Source organism: Ambystoma mexicanum, chromosome 14 (assembly GCF_040938575.1).
Source record: "Ambystoma mexicanum isolate Mex_15411 chromosome 14, UKY_AmexF1_1, whole genome shotgun sequence".
Taxonomy (NCBI): Eukaryota; Metazoa; Chordata; class Amphibia; order Caudata; family Ambystomatidae; genus Ambystoma; species Ambystoma mexicanum.
The window spans coordinates 671,633,092-671,650,380 of NC_090940.1; positions in this window are offsets into that span (position 1 = coordinate 671,633,092).

A 17,289-nucleotide genomic window follows, 5' to 3' on the forward strand; every position below is an offset into this window, starting at 1 on the left:
GTGATCGGGTATGTCAGGCTGGCGTAACTCTTCGAAGGACGTAAGATCAGTGTTGGAATTATGTCAGAATTATGATCCTGTGAGATCAGTGTTGGAATTATGATCTTGTGATTGGGTACGTCAGGCTGGTGTAACTTTCCAAAGGATGTAAGATCAGTGTTGGAATTATGATCCTGTGATCGGGTATGTCAGGCTTGCATAACTTTCTGAAAGACGTAAGATCAGTGTTGGAATTATGATCCTGTGATTAGGTATGTCAGCCTAGCGTAAATTTCTGAAGGATGTAAGATCAGTGTTGGAATTATGTCAGAATTATGATCCTTTGATCAGGTAATTCAGGCTGGCGTAACTTTCCGAAGTATGTAAGATCAGTGTTGGAATTATGATCTTGTGATCGGGTACATCAGGCTGGCATATCTTTCCGAAGGATGTAAGATCAGTGTTGGAATTATGATCCTGTGATCGGGTATGTCAGGCTGGCATAACTCTTCGAAGGACGTAAGATCAGTGTTGGAATTATGTCAGAATTATGATCCTGTGAGATCAGTGTTGGAATTATGATCTTGTGATTGGGTACGTCAGGCTGGTGTAACTTTCCAAAGGATGTAAGATCAGTGTTGGAATTGTGATCCAGTGATCGGGTACGTCAGGCTGGCGTAACTTTCCGAATGATGTAAGATCAGTGTTGGAATTATGATCCTGTGATCGGTTATGTCAGGCTGGCGTAACTTTCTGAAGGACGCAAGATCAGTGTTGGAATTATGATCCTGTGATCGGGTACGTCAGGCTGGCATAACTTTCCAAAGGACGTAAGATCAGTGTCGGTATTATGATCCTGTGATCGGGTATATCAGGCTGGCATTACTTTCCGAAGGATGTAAGATCAGTGTCGGAATAATGATCCTGTGATCAGGTACGTCAGGTTGGCGTAACATTCTGAAGGATGTAAGATCAGAGTCGGAATTATGATCCTGTGATCGGGTACAACAGGCTGGTGTAACTTAATGAAGGTTGTAAGATCAGTGTCGGACTGATGATATTGTGATCGGGTACGTCGGGCTGGCGTAACTTTCTGAAGGATGTAAGATCAGTGTGCGAATGATGATCCTGTGATCGGGTACGTCGGGCTGGCGTAACTTTCCGAAGGATGTAAGACCAGTGTCAGAATTATGATCCTGTGATCGTGTACGTCAGGCTGGTGTAACTTTCCAAAGGACGTAAGATCAGTGTCGGACTGATGATACTGTGATCGGGTACATCGGGCTGGCATAGCTTTCCGAAGGATGTAAGATCAGTGTCGGAATTAGGATCCTGTGATCGGGTACGTCAGGCTGGCGTAACTTTCCGAAGGACGTAAGATCAGTATCTGAATTATGATCCTGTGATCGGGTACGTCAGGCTGGCATAACTTTCTGAAGGACGTAAGATCAGTATCGGAATTATGATCCTGTGATCGGGTACGTCAGGCTGGCGTAACTTTCCGAAGGACGTAAGATCAGTGTCAGAATTATGATCCTGTGATCGGGTACGTCAGGCTGGTGTAACTTTCTGAAGGTTGTAAGATCAGTATCGGAATTATGATCCTGTGATCGGGTACGTCAGACTGGCGTAACTTTCCGAAGGACGTAAGATCAGTGTCGGAATTATGATCCTGTGATCGGGTACATCAGGCTGGCTTGACTTTCTGAAGGACGTAACATCAGTATCGGAATTATGATCCTGTGATTGGGTACGCCAGACTAACGTACTTTCCGAAGGATGTAAGATCGGTATCGGAATTATGATCCTGTGATCGGGTACGTCAGGTTGGCGTAACTTTCAAAAGGATGTAAGATCATTATCGGAATTATGATCCTCTGATCAGGTATGTCAGGCTGGCATACCATTCCGAAGGACGCAGATCAGTATCGGAATTCTGATCCTGTGATCGGGTACGTCAGGCCTGGTGTAACTATCCGAAGGACGTAAGATAAGTGTCAGAATTATGATCCTGTGATCGGGTACGTCAGGCTGGTGTAACTTTCTGAAGGTTGTAAGATCAGTATCGGAATTATGATCCTGTGATCGGGTACGTCAGGCTGGAATAACTTTCCGAAGGATGTAAGATCAGTATCGGAATTATGATCGTGTGTTTGGGTACGTCAGGCTGGTGTAACTTTCCAAAGGATGTAAGATCAGTGTTGGAATTGTGATCCAGTGATCGGGTACGTCAGGCTGGCGTAACTTTCCGAATGATGTAAGATCAGTGTTGGAATTATGATCCTGTGATCGGTTATGTCAGGCTGGCGTAACTTTCTGAAGGACGCAAGATCAGTGTTGGAATTATGATCCTGTGATCGGGTACGTCAGGCTGGCATAACTTTCCAAAGGACGTAAGATCAGTGTCGGTATTATGATCCTGTGATCGGGTATATCAGGCTGGCATTACTTTCCGAAGGATGTAAGATCAGTGTCGGAATAATGATCCTGTGATCAGGTACGTCAGGTTGGCGTAACATTCTGAAGGATGTAAGATCAGAGTCGGAATTATGATCCTGTGATCGGGTACAACAGGCTGGTGTAACTTAATGAAGGTTGTAAGATCAGTGTCGGACTGATGATATTGTGATCGGGTACGTCGGGCTGGCGTAACTTTCTGAAGGATGTAAGATCAGTGTGCGAATGATGATCCTGTGATCGGGTACGTCGGGCTGGCGTAACTTTCCGAAGGATGTAAGACCAGTGTCAGAATTATGATCCTGTGATCGTGTACGTCAGGCTGGTGTAACTTTCCAAAGGACGTAAGATCAGTGTCGGACTGATGATACTGTGATCGGGTACATCGGGCTGGCATAGCTTTCCGAAGGATGTAAGATCAGTGTCGGAATTAGGATCCTGTGATCGGGTACGTCAGGCTGGCGCAACTTTCCGAAGGACGTAAGATCAGTATCTGAATTATGATCCTGTGATCGGGTACGTCAGGCTGGCATAACTTTCTGAAGGACGTAAGATCAGTATCGGGATTATGATCCTGTGATCGGGTACGTCAGGCTGGCGTAACTTTCCGAAGGACGTAAGATCAGTTTCAGAATTATGATCCTGTGATCGGGTACGTCAGGCTGGTGTAACTTTCTGAAGGTTGTAAGATCAGTATCGGAATTATGATCCTGTGATCGGGTACGTCAGACTGGCGTAACTTTCCGAAGGACGTAAGATCAGTGTCGGAATTATGATCCTGTGATCGGGTACATCAGGCTGGCTTGACTTTCTGAAGGATGTAACATCAGTATCGGAATTATGATCCTGTGATTGGGTACGCCAGACTAACGTACTTTCCGAAGGATGTAAGATCGGTATCGGAATTATGATCCTGTGATCGGGTACGTCAGGTTGGCGTAACTTTCCGAAGGATGTAAGATCAGTATCGGAATTATGATCCTCTGATCAGGTATGTCAGGCTGGCATACCATTCCGAAGGACGCAGATCAGTATCGGAATTCTGATCCTGTGATCGGGTACGTCAGGCCTGGTGTAACTATCCGAAGGACGTAAGATAAGTGTCAGAATTATGATCCTGTGATCGGGTACGTCAGGCTGGTGTAACTTTCTGAAGGTTGTAAGATCAGTATCGGAATTATGATCCTGTGATCGGGTACGTCAGGCTGGAATAACTTTCCGAAGGATGTAAAATCAGTATCGGAATTATGATCCTGTGTTTTGGTAGGTCAGGCTGGCGTAACTTTCCAAAGGATGTAAGATCAGTGTCGGAATTATGATCCTGCGATCAAGTACGCCAGGCTGGTGTAAATTTCCGAAGGATGTAAGATCAGTGTTGGAATTATGTCAGAATTATGATCCTTTGATCAGGTAATTCAGGCTGGCGTAACTTTCCGAAGTATGTAAGATCAGTGTTGGAATTATGATCTTGTGATCGGGTACATCAGGTTGGCATATCTTTCTGAAGGATGTAAGATCAGTGTTGGAATTATGATCCTGTGATCGGGTATGTCAGGCTGGCGTAACTCTTCGAAGGACGTAAGATCAGTGTTGGAATTATGTCAGAATTATGATCCTGTGAGATCAGTGTTGGAATTATGATCTTGTGATTGGGTACGTCAGGCTGGTGTAACTTTCCAAAGGATGTAAGATCAGTGTTGGAATTGTGATCCAGTGATCGGGTACGTCAGGCTGGCGTAACTTTCCGAATGATGTAAGATCAGTGTTGGAATTATGATCGTGTGATCGGGTACGCCAGGCTGGCGTAACTTTCCGAAGGATGTAAGATAAGTGTCAGAATTATGATCCTATGATCGGGTATGCCAGGCTGGCGTAACTTTCTGAAGGACGTAAGATCAGTGTTGGAATTATGATCCTGTCATCGGGTACGCCAGGCTGGCGTAACTTTCCGAAGGATGTAAGATAAGTGTCGGAATTATGATCCTATGATCGGGTACGCTAGGCTGGCGTAACTTTCTGAAGGACGTAAGATCAGTGTTGGAATTATAATCCTGTGATCGGGTATGTCAGGCTTGCATAACTTTCTGAAAGACGTAAGATCAGTGTTGGAATTATGATCCTGTGATTGGGTATGTCAGCCTAGCGTAAATTTCTGAAGGATGTAAGATCAGTGTTGGAATTATGGCAGAATTATGATCCTTTGATCAGGTAATTAAGGCTGGCGTAACGTTCCGAATTATGTAAGATCAGTGTTGGAATTATGATCTTGTGATCGGGTACATCAGGCTGGCATATCTTTCCAAAGGATGTAAGATCAGTGTTGGAATTATGATCCTGTGATCGGGTATGTCAGGCTGGCGTAACTCTTCGAAGGACGTAAGATCAGTGTTGGAATTATGTCAGAATTATGATCCTGTGAGATCAGTGTTGGAATTATGATCTTGTGATTGGGTACGTCAGGCTGGTGTAACTTTCCAAAGGATGTAAGATCAGTGTTGGAATTGTGATCCAGTGATCGGGTACGTCAGGCTGGCGTAACTTTCCGAATTATGTAAGATCAGTGTTGGAATTATGATCCTGTGATCGGTTACGTCAGGCTGGCGTAACTTTCTGAAGGACGCAAGATCAGTGTTGGAATTATGATCCTGTGATCGGGTACGTCAGGCTGGCATAACTTTCCAAAGGACGTAAGATCAGTGTCGGTATTATGATCCTGTGATCGGGTATATCAGGCTGGCGTTACTTTCCGAAGGATGTAAGATCAGTGTCGGAATAATGATCCTGTGATCAGGTACGTCAGGTTGGCGTAACTTTCCGAAGGATGTAAGATCAGAGACGGAATTATGATCCTGTGATCGGGTACAACAGGCTGGCGTAACTTAATGAAGGTTGTAAGATCAGTGTCGGACTGACGATATTGTGATTGGGTACGTCGGGCTGGCATAACTTTCTGAAGGATGTAAGATCAGTGTGGGAATGATGATCCTGTGATCGTGTATGTCAGGCTGGTGTAACTTTCCAAAGGACGTAAGATCAGTGTCGAACTGATGATACTGTGATCGGGTACATCGGGCTGGCATAGCTTTCCGAAGGATGTAAGATCAGTGTCGGAATTAGGATCCTGTGATCGGGTACGTCAGGCTGGCGTAACTTTCCGAAGGACGTAACATCAGTATCTGAATTATGATCCTGTGATCGGGTACATCAGGCTGGCGTAACTTTCTGAAGGACGTAAGATCAGTATCGGAATTATGATCCTGTGATCGGGTACATCAGGCTGGCGTAACTTTCCGAAGGACGTAAGATCAGTGTCAGAATTATGATCCTGTGATCGAGTACGTCAGGCTGGTGTAACTTTCTGAAGGTTGTAAGATCAGTATCGGAATTATGATCCTGTGATTGGGTACGTCAGACTGGCGTAACTTTCCGAAGGACGTAAGATCAGTGTCAGAATTATGATCCTGTGATCGGGTACATCAGGCTGGCTTGACTTTCTGAAGGACGTAACATCAGTATCGGAATTATGATCCTGTGATTGGGTACGCCAGACTAGCGTACTTTCCGAAGGATATAAGATCAATATCGGAATTATGATCCTGTGATCGGGTTCGTCAGGTTGGCGTAACTTTCCGAAGGATGTAAGCTCAGTATCGGAATTATGATCCTCTGATCAGGTCCGTCAGGCTGGCATAACATTCCGAAGGACGCAGATCAGTACGGAATTCTGATCCTGTGATCGGGTACGTCAGGCCTGGTGTAACTATCCGAAGGACGTAAGATAAGTGTCAGAATTATGATCCTGTGATCGGGTACGTCAGGCTGGTGTAACTTTCTGAAAGTTGTAAGATCAGTATTGGAATTATGATCCTGTCATCGGGTACATCAGGCTGGAATAACTTTCTGAAGGATGTAAGATCAGTATCGGAATTATGATCCTGTGTTTTGGTACGTCAGGCTGGCGTAACTTTCCAAAGGATGTAAGATCAGTGTCGGAATTATGATCCTGCGATCAAGTACGCCAGACTGGTGTAACTTTCCGAAGGATGTAAGATCAGTATCAGAATTATGATCCTGTAATTGGGTATGTTAGGCTGGCGTAACTTTCCGAAGGATGTAAGATCAGTGTTGGAATTATGATCTTGTGATCAGGTATGTCAGGCTGGCATAACTTTCCGAAGGAAGTAAGATCAGTGTTGGAATTATGATCCTGTGATCGGGTACGTCAGGCTGGCGTAACATTCCGAAGGACGTAAGATCAGTGTTGGAATCATGTCAGAGTTATGATCCTGTGAGATCAGTGTTGGAACTATGATCTTGTGATTGGGTACGTCAGGCTGGTGTAACTTTCCAAACGATGTAAGATCAGTGTTGGAATTGTGATCCTGTGATCAGGTACGTCAGGCTGGCGTAACTTTCCGAATGATGTAAGATCAGTGTTGCAATTATGATCCTGTGATCGGTTATGTCAGGCTGGCGTAACTTTCTGAAGGACGCAAGATCAGGGTTGGAATTATGATCCTGTGATCGGGTACGTCAGGCTGGCATAACTTTGCAAAGGATGTAAGATCAGTGTCGAACTGATGATACTTTCATCGTGTACGTCGGGCTGATGTAACTTTCGGAAGGATGTAAGATCAGTGTCGGAATTATGATCCTGTGATCAGGTACGTCAGGCTGGCATAACTTTCCGAAGGACGTAAGATCAGTGTCTGAATTATGATCTTGTGATCGGGTACGCCAGGCTGGCGTAACTTTTTCGAAGGATGTAAGATCAGTGTTGGAATTATGATCCTGTGATCGGGTACGCCAGGCTGGCGTAACTTTCCGTAGGATGTAAGATCAGTGTCGGAATTATGATCGTGTGATCGGGTACGCCAGGCTGGCGTAACTTTCTGAAGGATGTAAGATCAGTGTTGGAATTATGATCCTGTGATCGGGTATGTCAGGCTTGCATAACTTTCTGAAAGACGTAAGATCAGTGTTGGAATTATGATCCTGTGATTTGGTATGTCAGGCTAGCGTAAATTTCTGAAGGATGTAAGATCAGTGTTGGAATTATGTCAGAATTATGATCCTTTGATCAGGTACGTCAGGCTGGCGTAACTTTCCGAAGTATGTAAGATCAGTGTTGGAATTATGATCTTGTGATCGGGTACATCAGGCTGGCATATCTTTCCGAAGGATTTAAGATCAGTGTTGGAATTATGATCCTGTGATCGGGTATGTCAGGCTGGCGTAACTCTTCGAAGGACGTAAGATCACTGTTGGAATTATGTCGGAATTATGATCCTGTGAGATCAGTGTTGGAATTATGATCTTGTAATTGGGTACGTCAGGCTGGTGTAACTTTCCAAAGGATGTAAGATCAGTGTTGGAATTGTGATCCTGTGATCGGGTACGTCAGGCTGGCGTAACCTTCCGAATGATGTAAGATCAGTGTTGGAATTATGATCCTGTGATCGGTTATGTCAGGCTGGTGTAACTTTCTGAAGGACGCAAGATCAGTGTTGGAATTATGATCCTGTGATCGGGTACGTCAGGCTGGCATAACTTTCCAATGGATGTAAGATCAGTGTCGGTATTATGATCCTGTGATCGGGTATGTCAGGCTGGCGTTACTTTCCGAAGGATGTAAGATCAGTGTCGGAATAATGATCCTGTGATCAGGTACGTCAGGTTGGCGTAACTTTCCGAAGGATGTAAGATCAGAGTCGGAATTATGATCCTGTGATCGGGTACAACAGGCTGGCGTAACTTAATGAAGGTTGTAAGATCAGTGTCGGACTGATGATCCTGTGATCGGGTACGTCATGCTGGCGTAACTTTCTCAAGGATGTAAGATCAGTGTGGGAATGATGATCCTGTGATCGGGTAGGTCGGGCTGGCATAACTTTCCGAAGGATGTAAGACCAGTGTCAGAATTATGATCCTGTGATCGTGTACGTCAAGCTGGTGTAACTTTCCAAAGGACGTAAGATCAGTGTCGGACTGATGATACTGTGATCGGGTACATCGGGCTGGCATACCTTTCCGAAGGATGTAAGATCAGTATCTGAATTAGGATCCTGTGATCGGGTACGTCAGGATGGCGTAACTTTCTGAAGGACGTAAGATCAGTGTCGGAATTATGATCCTGTGATCGGGTACATCAGGCTGGCTTGACTTTCTGAAGGACGTATCATCAGTATCGGAATTATGATCCTATAATTGGGTATGCCAGACTAGCGTACTTTCCGAAGGATGTAAGATCAGTATCGGAATTATGATCCTGTGATCGGGTACTTCAGACTGGCGTAACTTTCCGAAGGACGTAAGATCAGTGTCGGAATTATGATCCTGTGATCGGGTACATCAGGCTGGCTTGACTTTCTGAAGGACGTATCATCAGTATCGGAATTATGATCCTATAATTGGGTATGCCAGACTAGCGTACTTTCCGAAGGATGTAAGATCAGTATCGGAATTATGATCCTGTGATCGGGTTCGTCAGGCTGGCGTAACTTTCCGAAGGACGTAAGATCAGTGTCAGAATTATGATCCTGCGATCGGGTACGTCAGGCTGGTGTAACTTTCTGAAGGTTGTAAGATCAGTATCGGAATTATGATCCTGTGATTGGGTACGTCAGACTGGCGTAACTTTCCGAAGGACGTAAGATCAGTGTCGGAATTATGATCCTGTGATCGGGTACATCAGGCTGGCTTGACTTTCTGAAGGACGTAACATCAGTATCGGAATTATGATCCTGTAATTGGGTACGCCAGACTAGCGTACTTTCCGAAGGATGTAAGATCAGTATCGGAATTATGATCCTGTGATCGGGTTCGTCAGGTTGGCGTAACTTTCCGAAGGATGTTAACTCCGTATCGGAATTATGATCCTCTGATCAGGTACGTCAGGCTGGCATAACCTTCCGAAGGACGTAGATCAGTATTGGAATTCTGATCCTGTGATCGGGTACGTCAGGCCTGGTGTAACTATCCGAAGGACGTAAGATAAGTGTCAGAATTATGATCCTGTGATGGGGTACGTCAGGCTGGTGTAACCTTCTGAAGGTTGTAAGATCAGTATCGGAATTATGATCTTGTGATCGGGTACGTCAGGCTGGAATAACTTTCCGAAGGATGTAAGATCATTATCGGAATTATGATCCTGTGTTTTGGTACATCAGGCTGGCGTAACTTTCCAAAGGATGTAAGAACAGTGTCGGAATTATGATCCTGTGATCAAGTACGCCAGGCTGGTGTAACTTTCCGAAGGATGTAAGATCAGTATCAGAATTATGATCCTGTAATTGGGTATGTTAGGCTGGCGTAACTTTCCGAAGGATGTAAGATCAGTGTTGGAATTATGATTTTGTGATCAGGTATGTCAGGCTGGCATAACTTTCCGAAGGATGTAAGATCAGTGTTGGAATTATGATCCTGTGATAGGGTACGTCAGGCTGGCATAACATTCCGAAGGACGTAAGATCAGTGTTGGAATTATGTCAGAGTTATGATCCTGTGAGATCAGTGTTGGAATTATGATCTTGTGATCGGGTACGTCAGGCTGTTGTAACGTTCCAAAGGATGTAAGATCAGTGTTGGAATTATGATCTTGTGATCGGGTACGTCAGGCTGGCGTAACTTTCAAATGGACGTAAGAACAGTGTTGGAATTATAATACTGTGATCGGGTACATCAGGCTGGCGTAACTTTCCGAAGGACATAAGATCAGTGTTGGAATTATGATCCTGTGATCGGGTATGTCAGGCTGGCGTAACTTTCGGAAGGATGTAAGATCAGTGTCGGAATAATGATCCTGTGATCAGGTACGTCAGGTTGGCGTAACTTTCCGAAGGATGTGAGATCAGTGTCGGAATTATGATCCTGTGATCGGGTACGTCAGGCTGGCGTAACTTTCCGAAGGTTGTAAGATCAGTGTCAGACTGATGATCCTGTGATCGGGTACGTCAGGCTGGTCTAACTTTCCGAAGGATTTAAGATCAGTGTGGGAATGATGATCCTGTGATCTGGTACGTTGGGCTAGCATAACTTTCCGAAGGATGTAAGATCAGTATCAGAATTATGATCCTTTAATTGGGTATGTTAGGCTGGCGTAACTTTCCGAAGGATGTAAGATCAGTGTTGGAATTATGAACTTGTGATCGGGTACATCAGGCTGCCATAAATTTCCGAAGGATGTAAGATCAGTGTTGGAATTATGATCCTGTGATCGGGTACGTCAGGCTGGCGTAACATTCCGAAGGACGTAAGATCAGTGTTGGAATTATGTCAGAGTTATGATCCTGTGAGATCAGTGTTGGAATTATGATCTTGTGATCAGGTACGTCAGGCTGGTGTAACTTTCCAAAGTATGTAAGATCAGTGTTGGAATTATGATCTTGTGATCGGGTACGTCAGGCTGGCGTAACTTTCCAAAGGACGTAAGAACAGTGTTGGAATTATAATACTTTGATCGGGTACGTCAGGCTGGCGTAACTTTCCGAAGGACGTAAAATCAGTGTTGGAATTATGATCCTGTGATCGGGTATGTCAGGCTGGCGTAACTTTCCGAAGGATGTAAGATCAGTGTCGGAATAATGATCCTGTGATCAGGTACGTCAGGTTGGCGTAACTTTCCGAAGGATGTCAGATCAGTGTCGGAATTATGATCCTGTGATCGGGTACGTCAGGCTGGCGTAACTTTCCGAAGGTTGTAAGATCAGTGTCAGAATTATGATCCTGTGATCGTGTACGTCAGGCCGGCGTAACTTTCCAAAGGACGTAAGATCAGTGTCAGAGTTATGATCCTGTGATCGGGTACGCCAGGCGGGCGTAACTTTCCGAAGGATGTAAGATCCGTGTTCGAATTATGATCCTGTGATCGGGTATGCCAGGCTGGCGTAACTTTCCAAAGGATGTAAGATCAGTATCGGAATTAAGATCCTGTGATCGGGTACGCCAGGCTGGTGTAACTTTCCGAAGGACGTAAGATCAGTGTTGGAATTATGATCATGTGATTGGGTATGTCAGGCTTGCATAACTTTCTGAAGGACAAAAGATCAGTGTTGGAATTATAATCCTGTGATTGGGTATGTCAGGCTAGTGTAAATTTCTGAAGGATGTAAGATCAGTGTTGGAATAATGTCAGAATTATGATCCTTTGATCAGGTACGTCAGGCTGGTGTAACTTTCCGAAGGACGTAAGATCAGTGTTGGAATTATGCCAGAATTATGATCCTGTGAGATCAGTGTTGGAATTATGATCTTGTGTTTGGGTACGTCAGGCTAGTGTAACTTTCCAAAGGATGTAAGATCAGTGTTGGAATTATGATCCTGTGATCGGGTACGTCAGGCTGGCGTAACTTTCCGAAGGATGTAAGATCAGTGTTGGAATTATGATCCTGTGATCGGGTACGTCAGGCTGGCGTAACTTTGCAAAGGATGTAAGATCAGTGTGGGAATGATGATCCTGTGATCGGGTACGTTGGGCTAGCGTAACTTTCCGAAGGATGTAAGACCAGTGTCAGAATTATGATCCTGTGATCGTGTACGTCAGGCCAGCATAACTTTCCGAAGGACGTAAGATCAGTGTCATAGTTATGATCCTGTGATCGTGTACGCCAGGTTGGTGTAACTTTCCGAAGGATGTAAGATCAGTGTCGGAATTATGATCCTGTGATCGGGTACGCCAGGCTGGTGTAACTTTCCAAAGGACGTAAGGTCAGTGTTGGAATTATGATCCTGTGATCGGGTATGTCAGGCTTGCATAACTTTCCGAAGGACGTAAGATCAGTGTCAGAGTTATGATCCTGTGATCGGGTACGCCAGGTTGGCGTAACTTTCCGAAGGATGTAAGATCAGTGTTGGAATTATGATCCTGTGATCGGGTACGCCAGGTTGGCGTAACTTTCCAAAGGATGTAAGATCAGTGTCGGAATTATGATCCTGTGATTGGGTATGTCAGGCTAGTGTAAATTTCTGAAGGATGTAAGATCAGTGTCGGAATTATGATCCTGTGATCAGATACGTCAGGCTGGCATATCTTTCCGAAGGATGTAAGATCAGTGTCTGAATTATGATCCTGTGATCAGGCACGTCAGGCTGGCGTAACTTTCTGAAGGACGTAAGATCAGTATCAGAATTATGATCGTGTGATCGGGTACGTCAGGCTGGCGGAATTTTCCGAAGGACTTAAGATCAATGTCGGAATTATGATCCTGTGATCGGGTACATCAGGCTGGCGTAACTTTCCAAAGGATTTAAGATCAGTATCGGAATTATGATCCTGTGATCGGGTACGTCAGGCTGGCGTAACCTTCCGAATGATGTAAGATCAGTGTTGGAATTATGATCCTGTGATCGGTTATGTCAGGCTGGTGTAACTTTCTGAAGGACGCAAGATCAGTGTTGGAATTATGATCCTGTGATCGGGTACGTCAGGCTGGCATAACTTTCCAATGGATGTAAGATCAGTGTCGGTATTATGATCCTGTGATCGGGTATGTCAGGCTGGCGTTACTTTCCGAAGGATGTAAGATCAGTGTCGGAATAATGATCCTGTGATCAGGTACGTCAGGTTGGCGTAACTTTCCGAAGGATGTAAGATCAGAGTCGGAATTATGATCCTGTGATCGGGTACAACAGGCTGGCGTAACTTAATGAAGGTTGTAAGATCAGTGTCGGACTGATGATCCTGTGATCGGGTACGTCATGCTGGCGTAACTTTCTCAAGGATGTAAGATCAGTGTGGGAATGATGATCCTGTGATCGGGTAGGTCGGGCTGGCGTAACTTTCCGAAGGATGTAAGACCAGTGTCAGAATTATGATCCTGTGATCGTGTACGTCAAGCTGGTGTAACTTTCCAAAGGACGTAAGATCAGTGTCGGACTGATGATACTGTGATCGGGTACATCGGGCTGGCATACCTTTCCGAAGGATGTAAGATCAGTGTCAGAATTAGGATCCTGTGATCGGGTACGTCAGGCTGGCGTAACTTTCCGAAGGACGTAAGATCAGTATCTGAATTATGATCCTGTGATCGGGTACGTCAGGATGGCGTAACTTTCTGAAGGACGTAAGATCAGTATCGGAATTATGATCCTGTGATCGGGTACTTCAGACTGGCGTAACTTTCCGAAGGACGTAAGATCAGTGTCGGAATTATGATCCTGTGATCGGGTACATCAGGCTGGCTTGACTTTCTGAAGGACGTATCATCAGTATCGGAATTATGATCCTATAATTGGGTATGCCAGACTAGCGTACTTTCCGAAGGATGTAAGATCAGTATCGGAATTATGATCCTGTGATCGGGTTCGTCAGGCTGGCGTAACTTTCCGAAGGACGTAAGATCAGTGTCAGAATTATGATCATGTGATCGGGTACGTCAGGCTGGTGTAACTTTCTGAAGGACGCAAGATCAGTGTTGGAATTATGATCCTGTGATCGGGTACGTCAGGCTGGCATAACTTTGCAAAGGATGTAAGATCAGTGTCGAACTGATGATACTTTCATCGTGTACGTCGGGCTGATGTAACTTTCGGAAGGATGTAAGATCAGTGTCGGAATTATGATCCTGTGATCAGGTACGTCAGGCTGGCATAACTTTCCGAAGGACGTAAGATCAGTGTCTGAATTATGATCTTGTGATCGGGTACGCCAGGCTGGCGTAACTTTTTCGAAGGATGTAAGATCAGTGTTGGAATTATGATCCTGTGATCGGGTACGCCAGGCTGGCGTAACTTTCCGTAGGATGTAAGATCAGTGTCGGAATTATGATCGTGTGATCGGGTACGCCAGGCTGGCGTAACTTTCTGAAGGATGTAAGATCAGTGTTGGAATTATGATCCTGTGATCGTGTACGTCAAGCTGGTGTAACTTTCCAAAGGACGTAAGATCAGTGTCGGACTGATGATACTGTGATCGGGTACATCGGGCTGGCATACCTTTCCGAAGGATGTAAGATCAGTGTCGGAATTAGGATCCTGTGATCGGGTACGTCAGGCTGGCGTAACTTTCCGAAGGACGTAAGATCAGTATCTGAATTATGATCCTGTGAGATCAGTGTTGGAATTATGATCTTGTAATTGGGTACGTCAGGCTGGTGTAACTTTCCAAAGGATGTAAGATCAGTGTTGGAATTGTGATCCTGTGATCGGGTACGTCAGGCTGGCGTAACCTTCCGAATGATGTAAGATCAGTGTTGGAATTATGATCCTGTGATCGGTTATGTCAGGCTGGTGTAACTTTCTGAAGGACGCAAGATCAGTGTTGGAATTATGATCCTGTGATCGGGTACGTCAGGCTGGCATAACTTTCCAATGGATGTAAGATCAGTGTCGGTATTATGATCCTGTGATCGGGTATGTCAGGCTGGCGTTACTTTCCGAAGGATGTAAGATCAGTGTCGGAATAATGATCCTGTGATCAGGTACGTCAGGTTGGCGTAACTTTCCGAAGGATGTAAGATCAGAGTCGGAATTATGATCCTGTGATCGGGTACAACAGGCTGGCGTAACTTAATGAAGGTTGTAAGATCAGTGTCGGACTGATGATCCTGTGATCGGGTACGTCATGCTGGCGTAACTTTCTCAAGGATGTAAGATCAGTGTGGGAATGATGATCCTGTGATCGGGTAGGTCGGGCTGGCATAACTTTCCGAAGGATGTAAGACCAGTGTCAGAATTATGATCCTGTGATCGTGTACGTCAAGCTGGTGTAACTTTCCAAAGGACGTAAGATCAGTGTCGGACTGATGATACTGTGATCGGGTACATCGGGCTGGCATACCTTTCCGAAGGATGTAAGATCAGTGTCGGAATTAGGATCCTGTGATCGGGTACGTCAGGCTGGCGTAACTTTCCGAAGGACGTAAGATCAGTATCTGAATTATGATCCTGTGATCGGGTACGTCAGGATGGCGTAACTTTCTGAAGGACGTAAGATCAGTATCGGAATTATGATCCTGTGATCGGGTACTTCAGACTGGCGTAACTTTCCGAAGGACGTAAGATCAGTGTCGGAATTATGATCCTGTGATCGGGTACATCAGGCTGGCTTGACTTTCTGAAGGACGTATCATCAGTATCGGAATTATGATCCTATAATTGGGTATGCCAGACTAGCGTACTTTCCGAAGGATGTAAGATCAGTATCGGAATTATGATCCTGTGATCGGGTTCGTCAGGCTGGCGTAACTTTCCGAAGGACGTAAGATCAGTGTCAGAATTATGATCCTGCGATCGGGTACGTCAGGCTGGTGTAACTTTCTGAAGGTTGTAAGATCAGTATCGGAATTATGATCCTGTGATTGGGTACGTCAGACTGGCGTAACTTTCCGAAGGACGTAAGATCAGTGTCGGAATTATGATCCTGTGATCGGGTACATCAGGCTGGCTTGACTTTCTGAAGGACGTAACATCAGTATCGGAATTATGATCCTGTAATTGGGTACGCCAGACTAGCGTACTTTCCGAAGGATGTAAGATCAGTATCGGAATTATGATCCTGTGATCGGGTTCGTCAGGTTGGCGTAACTTTCCGAAGGATGTTAACTCAGTATCGGAATTATGATCCTCTGATCAGGTACGTCAGGCTGGCATAACCTTCCGAAGGACGTAGATCAGTATTGGAATTCTGATCCTGTGATCGGGTACGTCAGGCCTGGTGTAACTATCCGAAGGACGTAAGATAAGTGTCAGAATTATGATCCTGTGATGGGGTACGTCAGGCTGGTGTAACCTTCTGAAGGTTGTAAGATCAGTATCGGAATTATGATCTTGTGATCGGGTACGTCAGGCTGGAATAACTTTCCGAAGGATGTAAGATCATTATCGGAATTATGATCCTGTGTTTTGGTACATCAGGCTGGCGTAACTTTCCAAAGGATGTAAGAACAGTGTCGGAATTATGATCCTGTGATCAAGTACGCCAGGCTGGTGTAACTTTCCGAAGGATGTAAGATCAGTATCAGAATTATGATCCTGTAATTGGGTATGTTAGGCTGGCGTAACTTTCCGAAGGATGTAAGATCAGTGTTGGAATTATGATTTTGTGATCAGGTATGTCAGGCTGGCATAACTTTCCGAAGGATGTAAGATCAGTGTTGGAATTATGATCCTGTGATAGGGTACGTCAGGCTGGCATAACATTCCGAAGGACGTAAGATCAGTGTTGGAATTATGTCAGAGTTATGATCCTGTGAGATCAGTGTTGGAATTATGATCTTGTGATCGGGTACGTCAGGCTGTTGTAACGTTCCAAAGGATGTAAGATCAGTGTTGGAATTATGATCTTGTGATCGGGTACGTCAGGCTGGCGTAACTTTCAAATGGACGTAAGAACAGTGTTGGAATTATAATACTGTGATCGGGTACATCAGGCTGGCGTAACTTTCCGAAGGACATAAGATCAGTGTTGGAATTATGATCCTGTGATCGGGTATGTCAGGCTTGCGTAACTTTCGGAAGGATGTAAGATCAGTGTCGGAATAATGATCCTGTGATCAGGTACGTCAGGTTGGCGTAACTTTCCGAAGGATGTGAGATCAGTGTCGGAATTATGATCCTGTGATCGGGTACGTCAGGCTGGCGTAACTTTCCGAAGGTTGTAAGATCAGTGTCAGACTGATGATCCTGTGATCGGGTACGTCAGGCTGGTCTAACTTTCCGAAGGATTTAAGATCAGTGTGGGAATGATGATCCTGTGATCTGGTACGTTGGGCTAGCATAACTTTCCGAAGGATGTAAGATCAGTATCAGAATTATGATCCTTTAATTGGGTATGTTAGGCTGGCGTAACTTTCCGAAGGATGTAAGATCAGTGTTGGAATTATGAACTTGTGATCGGGTACATCAGGCTGCCATAAA